The 8490-nt window shown below is 40.5% G+C and overlaps 1 pseudogene across 1 annotated transcript in view; it reads right to left on the bottom strand.

Moving 5' to 3' along the window:
- Positions 1 to 5733: 5733 nt before the first annotated feature.
- The window catches only part of LOC116541560, a 9987-nt pseudogene continuing 7230 nt past the window's right edge, over positions 5734 to 8490 (bottom strand). Inside the window, exon 2 of the transcript XR_004264861.1 lies at positions 5734 to 5744. The product of XR_004264861.1 is annotated as a 40S ribosomal protein SA-like (transcript). The remainder of the gene's footprint in view (positions 5745 to 8490) is intronic.

Raw genomic sequence — 8490 nt, forward strand, 5'->3', positions numbered from 1 at the left:
AGCTGGTGCTGCAGCAGGCAAAGAGAGGAGGCTGAGGTGGGAGAACCACTTGAGCTCGGGAGGTCAAGGCTGCAGTGAGCAGTGATTGAGCCACTACACTCCAGTCTGTGCGACGGAGACCCTGTCTCAAATAAAGCTGTTTCTGAATAGGATTCTCTAAGTCCCACTGTTCCAATACTGCTCAAAATCCAACTGGGAAGTGATGTACATCTTTGGCTCTATCTAAATCCAAGCAGAGTTTACCTGTAGGCACCTGATGTGCTTTTGTTTAGACTTATTAGTCATTAAATATTAGCCAGACCCTGGCAGAAAAATCTTAAGATTGTCGTTAGTGTTTCTTTTACATAGAACACTGTTCATTGTTTTCAGTGTTTCATTTATAGATGAATTTGCCTATTCTCAGATGTTTCTATATTTGACTGGCTCAATAAAAGATAGTGGTATAAATAGCTCTTATTATTTTGAGATACATTCCATCAATACCTAGTTTATTGAGAGTTTTTAGCATAAAAGGGTGTTGAATTTTATCAAAGGCCTATTATGCATCTATTGAGATAATCATGTGTTTTTTGTCATTGGTTCTTCTGTTTATGTGATGGATTATGTTTGCTAATTTGTGTACGTTGAACCAGCCTTGTATATCAGGGATTAAGCAGACCTGATTGTGGTAGATAAGCTTTTGAATGTGCTGCTGGATTTGGTTTGCCAGTATTTTGTTGAGGATTTTCACATTGATGTTCATCAGGGATATTGGCCTGAAATATTCTTTTTTTGTTTTTTCTCTGCCAGGTTTTGGAATCAGGATGATGCTGGCCTCATACAATGAGTTAGGGAGGATTCCCTCTTTTTCTATTGTTTGGAATAGTTTCAGAAGGAATGGTACCAGCTCCTCTTTGTACCTCTGGTAGAATTTGGCTGTGAATCCATCTGGTCATTGACTTTTTTTGGTTGGTAGGCTATTAATTACTGCCTCAATTTCAGAACTTGCTATTCGTCTATTTGGGGATTCAACTTCTTCCTGGTTTAGTCTTGGGAGGGTGTATGTGTCCAGGAATTTATCCATTTCTTCTAGTTTTTTTAGTTCATTTGCATAGAGGTGTTTATAGTATTCTCTGATGATAGTTAGCCAATATCATACTGAATGGGCCAAAGCTGGAAGCATTCTCTTTTAAAACTGGCACAGGACAAGGATGTCTTCTCTCACCACTCCTATTCAACATAGTGTTGGAAGTTCTGGCCAAGGCAATCAGGCAAGAGAAAGAAATAAAGGGTATTCAATTAGGAAGAGAGAAAGTCAAATTGTCTGTTTGCAGATGACATGATTGTATATTTAGAAAACCCCATTGTCTCAGCCCAAAATATCCTTAATCTGATAAGCAACTTAAGCAAAGTCGCAGAATACAAAATCAATGTGCAAAAATCACAGGCATTTCTATACACCAATAAGAGACAAACAGAGAGCCAAATCATGAGTGAACTCCCATTCACAATTCCTACAAAGAGAATAAAATACCTAGGAGTACAACTTACAAGGGATGTGAAGAACCTCTTCAAGGAGAACTACAAACCACTGCTCAAGGAAATAAGAGAGGACACAAACAAATGAAGAAACATCCCATGCTCATGGATAGGAATAATCAATATCATGAAAATGGCCATACTGCCCAAAGTAATTTATAGATTCAATGCTATCTCTATCAAGTTACCACTGACTTTCTTCACAGAATTAGAAAAACCTACTTTAAGTTTCATATGGAACCACAAAAGAGCCCATCTAGCCAAGACAATCCTAAGCAAAAAGAACAAAGCTGGAAGCATCACACTACTGGACTTCAAACTATACTACAAGGCTACAGTAACCAAAACAACATGATACTGGTACCAAAACAGATACATAGACCAATGGAACAGAACAGAAGCCTCAGAAATAACGCCACACATCTACAACCATAGATCTTTGACAAATCTGACAAAAACAAGCAATGGGAGAAGGATTCCCTATTTAATAAATGGTGTTGGGAAAACTGGCTAGCCATATGCAGAATATTGAAACAGGACCCCTTTCTTACACCTTAGACAAAAATTAACTTAAGATGGATTAAAGACTTAAATGTAAAATCTAAAACCATAAAAACCCTGGAAGAAAACCTAGGCAATACCATTCAGGACATAGGCATGGGCAAGGCTTCATGACTAAAACACGAAAAGCAATGGCAACAAAAGCCAAAATTGACAAATGGGATCTAATTAAACTAAAGAGCTCCTGCACAGCAAAAGGAACTATCATCAGAGTGAACAGGCAGCAACCTAGAGAATGGGAAAACATTTTTGCAATCTAGCCATCTGACAAAGGGCTAATATCCAGAATTAACAAGGAACTTAAACAAATTTACAAGGAAAAAACGAATAACCCCATCAAAAAGTGGGTGAAGGATATGAACAGAAATTTCTCAAAAGAAGATGTTTATGCAGCCAAGAAACATATGAAAAAAGGCTCACCATCGCTGGTCATTAGAAAAGTGCAAATCAAAACCACGATGAGATATCATCTCATGCCAGTTAGAATGGTGATTATTAAAAAGTCAGGAAACAACAGATGCTGGAGAGGATATGGAGAAATAGGAACACTTTTACATTGTTGGTGGGAGTGTAAATTAGTTCAACCATTGTGGAAGACAGTGTGGCAATTCCTCAAGGATCTAGAAACAGAAATACCATTTGACCTAGCAATCTTATTACTGGGTATATACCCAAAGGATTGTAAATCATTCTATTGTAAAGACACATGTGTATGTATGTTTATTGCAGCACTATTCACTAGGAACCAAAGACTTGGAACCAACCCAAATGCCCATCAGTTGCCCACTGGATAAAGAAAATGTGGCACATATACACCATGGAATACTATGCAGCCATAAAAAAGATGAGTTCATGTCCTTTGCAGGGACATGGATGAAGCTGGAAACCATTATTCTCAGAAAACTGACACAGGAACAGAAAACCAAACACCACACGTTCTCTCTCATGAGTAGGAGTTGAGCAATGAGAACACATGGACACAGGGAAGGGAACAGCACACACTGGGGCCTGTCAGGGGTTGGGGGACTGGGGAGGGATAGCATTAGCAGAAATACTTAGTGTAGATGATGAGTTGATGGGTGCAGCAAACCACTATGGCATGTGAATACCTATGTAACAAACCTGCATATTCTGTACATGTATTCCAGAACTTAAAGTATAATTTTTTTTAAAAATCACACTTTTCAAAAAGAAAAAAAGATTGTGGTAAAATACTAGTTTGATGGATAGCACATAGGGTCTCAGTAGGTGAGACAGTGAGGGCAGATGGGAGATAGAATGGGATCAAATAGAGAGACCCATGGATTAGCACTCTAAATGAGGTCAAAGAGTAATTGTTTTTATTTTCTTTAAAAGAAAGAAAACTGGAAAATGGACTGGTAATGGTTTTTGGTGTGATATCAGAGTTAAAGTTGACAGAGTTGAAATAGTTCTGGGTAATGATCACATTTAGGGTAAAGCCATAGGAGAGGAAGTAGCTAGTGGCTACCAAAAATCTTGGCAGGATTTGAGGAGGAGGGCTCGATGGAGGTCTAGTGAATGTGGAGTGAATGATGAAGAGCAGAATAGATGACATCAGTGGCCACAAAACAGGGTAAGGGACTTTTCTAACCAATGAATAATAAGAGTTTAGATATGGTAATATGGAGCCAGAAGAGTAAACATGTCCATTTCCTTAAATAGCACTGGATGTGTGAAGAATCAACATCCTCACTTCCAGGGGGTTGTAGGAAAGGCAATGTACTTCAGCAGGGGCTGTGTTTCACTTAAGGTAGGAGGAGGAAGGAGACCAATTGGGGAAAGATTTTCATTGTAAAGAAAAGAGTTTACCAGTGGATGAGGGCTCCAGAGGGCCAGCAGAAGGGGTTGGGTTGTAGGAGAGGGAGAAGAAGGAGGATGAGCTAAGGGGAAATTGGAGGTGATGCTAACAGGAAAAGACAGGCCATTGGAATGGCTAGCATTTAGGCTGGAGGCAAGGCATGTCAGAGTGGTAAAGCACAGGCCCCAGATATAAGGGGTATGTAAGCCCATGTAGAGGGGATATCAGTGGTGTTTGAAGCTTGGTGCTACCCACCCTTACGGGCTGGTCAACAATGATAGGCTTCTGCCCAGGCCTCCAAATGAATGCAACATGGCTGGGAGGTTATTTTGTGCTGCAGCATGAGCCAGCCTTAAGGTGGGAGGGTAAAACTGTTAGACCTTAATTGAAAGGAGGAGAATTGTACATGCTCTCAGGCCTTCTGTTAAGTGCATCTACACAAGGGTTCCGATAAATTAACCAAACTTTTCCTTATGTCAGTAACATACTCTTATCCTTTGATGTCTTCCAGGGAGCATTGGATCTCAGCCATAGAGTCCTCAGGGTTAGGAGGGATAAGAATTCAGCCCCTAAACTTCTTGGCCAAACTAGCTTGACCTGATGATCTTATACTAAAGCTGCTCCTAACAGTCTTCATCATCACAGCAATGGGTCTACTGACACCTTCTCTCTATTGTCAGGGTGACCACACCTCAATGAACCCTATAGTACACAGGTGGCCAGTCACAGAGGATTTAGACGTGAGGCTAGAAACTTGGTCCAAGAGGGAAAACAAAACAAAACTATACACTCACTTTTTGGGAAAACCATGATATTAAATCAAGGTAGAAGAAGGAACAAGATAGATATAATGCTTAATCACTGAGTGGCTAATCTAATCTTTATGCAACTCAGATGTCAGCTGGGGTCACTCTGACTCTTAGTATCTGCTAAGATTGACTCAAGCCCCATCCTGGGGAATTACAGTGCCCTCCCAGGTTATGCACAGTCCCATAGGCTAACAGTTTCCTGGTCATTCCTGCTCTGATTTCCAACTTTGGCTGAGTTTTTTTCCCACCCCAATGTGGGATCAAATCAAGGGACCTAGCTCCTTCTCCTTGGTTTCCTCCTGAAGCACCTCTCATGGCAGTTAGCAGCATGTTGTAGAACTGCTGGTGGGAGCTATGGGTCAGTACTAGACAATGAATGATGTAGAGTTAATATCAGACAGTCCTGTTCTTAAAAGTCCCCTTGTCATTTCTGCCAGCTCCTGGACTCCAGATTCCCTCTTTCCTTATCTCCTCTCTTCTCCATCTCCCCCCTTTCTCACTCCTACTCCAAGTCCCTTTACATTTTCTAAGCAGAGAAATTTAGCTGCTTCTTTGTTAACTCCTGCCAGCCTCAATCCTAGGGCTCACTCTTTTCTCCCACCTGGCTTTTCAAGGTATTTTCCTAAACAAGAGAGTTTCTCATCTAAGGGAAATCCTGGAGCTAGCTGAGTAGAAGATTTTCTTCTCTATGTTCATTATCCCTGTCTAAGACAGTTGGCTCCCAGAGTCTGTAATAGGGCTTAACCTGTAGGTGCATTTTAAGAGGCTCCTGATACAATGGGCAGAGGTGGTGGAGGTAATGAAGTTGACAGCTTCCACAGTCCTGGAGTAGAATGGTGACCTTCTGAAACCAGTGGTTGGTTCTCAACACTGTGGCCCTCTGAGCTGACTTCTCTCATGAGAGTTCCCAGACCACATGGACGCTCACTCTTGGAAAATGGATCAGCTTGTCCTTTATTCACTCTTTCAGGTAACAGCCCGATCCTCTCTCAGCATTCTCTCTGAACTCTTGGCCCAAAGATACCTTCTTCCCATCTCTCCAGGAGGAAGACAGACACAAAACAGCTCTTTGTTCAGAACTTGAAAATTCAGTGTCTCCTTTCACCTAATTAGCAGGAAGTACTTTTCCACTCACTTCATTTTCTTATTGGAATCTGCTAACTGGAGCTAAGTAGCTTAGTTTGCACATGAGGTTTGTTTATTAATTAACAGCCTCCAGGCCAGGTTGTCCTTATCCTGACTTAATATCTAACTCAGCACTGGCTAAACTGGGAAAGAGTGCTTGAATTGCTGGTAGATTCTCCTGTGACGAGAAAGATCTCTAAAGTGATGTAGCAGCTCTTGTGCCTTGCTCAAGTTATCCCAGAGATTAGGACCCTCCAAGGAAGGTAACCTGAAATATTTGAGGATCCTTGACAGAGATTACGGATGAGCGCCACTTTGCCAGTTTGTTTTAATAATGAAGCGAAACAAATGACTTGGGACTCTAAGAGAAAATAGTCACAATAATATATTATTTATTTATTTTGATACAGAGTCTCACTCTGTTGCCCAGGCTGAAGTTCAGTGGCACAATCATGGCTCATTGCAGCCTCAACCTCCCGGGTTCAGGTGATCCTCAACACCTCAGACCTCCAGGTAGCTGGGACTACAGGCGTGCAACAACATGCCCAGTTAACTTTTATTTTATTTTTTGTAGAGATTGGGTTTTATCACATTGCCCAATCTGGTCTCAAACTCCTGGGCTCAAGCAATCTACCTGCTGTGGCCTCCCAAATTGCTGGGATTACAGGTGTGAGCCACTGTGCCTGTCCAAAATAAATTAAAAGGAATTTTTTTTTCAACAAGCTTGTTTTATTTTCTACTCAAGAAGGCACTAAGTAATGACCAACTGTAGCCTCACTGGTTTCTCCACTCTCTGCTATTAGGTTGAGATAGGCAGAATTTTGGCCCCAAGACTTTTGCCCCCTGGTGTTACTCCTGTGGTTATGTTAATTGGCAAATGAGATTTTCCATATGTAATTAAGGTACTAATCAACTGAGCTCAAAATAGAGGTATTCTTTAAGTGGGTCCCAGGGAATCATGTGAATCCTTAACAGCAGAGCTTTCTCCTAGCTGAGGGCAGAGTAGGGCAGAGTAGGACATCAGAGAGATTCCAAGCATGAGAAGGGATTGATATGCTGTTGCAACTGAGAAAAAGGGGGCCATGTGCAAGAATCAGAGACAGGCCTCTGGGAACTAAGGGAAGCCCCCAGCTGACAACCAGGAAAGAAACAAAAGCCTCAGTGCCGTAACCACAAGGAACAGAATTCTGCTAACAACCTGCATGAGCTTGGAAGTGGATTCTTCCTTGGAGCTCCAGAAAGGACCACAGCCCTGCTGGCACCTTAGGCTTGGACTTTGTGAGACCCCAAGCAGAGAACCCAGTTGAGCTACACTGTACATGGACTTCTGGCCTATAGAAACTGTGAGATAATAAATATGTGCTGGTTTAACCTTCAAGGTTTGTGGCACTTAGTTGCAGTAATAGAAAATGATCACATTGGGTTTCTACCTTTTATTTGAAAAGGAGTGAGCATACTGATATTTGAGAATCATACAAACCTGGGAACTACCTGGCATGTTAGCTGGATTTATTTATTTTGACCATTGACCAGAGTAGTTCCCCATTTTTCCACCAAACAATGTAAACTTTGAAAGTGATAATACTACAAATTGTGTTTTGGAGCAACTTCATTGAATGTAATTGTCCTCAAATCAGAGAACGTAGGGTGGTTTGAAGGGTGTGTTTGACAGGTTTCCAAACAGAATTAAGGTTTCCAAATGTTAGTTTTAGTATATGTAATTATTTGAAGCCTTATTTAAATTCTATTAAAGAACATACCATTATAATTATTATTTGCACAAATGAAATCTTTGCCATTGTCAGAATTGCAAAGGGTGTTTCAATATAAATTAACAACCACTCTTGAAATTCTATCATTTTTTCATTTTGCCCATTTCTCTCGATCAATGGAATGATTATTTTGCATTTGCTTAGTTCTCCTTCAATTATTGGCTCCTGTTTTGCCCTCTTTGATACTCCTGGTTCCTATCTTACTGAGAGAAGTTTTTAAAACTTTACACATGTTGACTCCATCTAAAGCTGGGGAAAATATATACTTGAAAAAGTAGGTGTCTTTGTATTTATTCCTTTTGGGGTCATAGAAGTAAGCTTTTTTGCAAACTCTCTACTCTTCTTGAGAATTCTGAGGAAAACTGGCAGGAAGAACTTATAATCCCCAAATGGAAGATACCACGTCTGTTCAAAAGCAGGTATTGCTATAGAGCAGAAACCAGGAAATATTTGTGAATGGCAGCCTTGGTATAGAGGTATCCTGTCTTACTGAATGAAGTTACTTGCCTGATTTAGGTGCTGCAAGGCATTGGCTCCCTGTTTTGGTATGGACTCATGGCAAACTGGTGTTTAAGAGGTCAGGAGGCCTGCTGATCTTTCAAAGGATGCCCATGATGTCTACTAATGGAAAGGTCAAGCAACGTTTTCATTTTGATCTTGAATGTCCAAACTCATGGGTTGAATTTTGGCCAATTAAAATCAGACATATGTAATCTTGGGTTTTTGTGTGGAAATTAATGTAATGCTTATAAATGAAAATGAAATCATTCAACCATCTAAGTCAAACACAAAAATAATAATAAAAAAAGAAACCTACACACCTTGAAGAAAAAAAAAGAAGAAAAGGAGTGAGAAGAGGAGGCATCTTTTCTTTTTTTTTTTTTTT

The sequence above is a fragment of the Sapajus apella genome, unplaced genomic scaffold (genome assembly GCF_009761245.1).
Source record: "Sapajus apella isolate SASKATOON/1434 unplaced genomic scaffold, GSC_monkey_1.0 scaffold4, whole genome shotgun sequence".
NCBI classification, from domain to species: domain Eukaryota; kingdom Metazoa; phylum Chordata; class Mammalia; order Primates; family Cebidae; genus Sapajus; species Sapajus apella.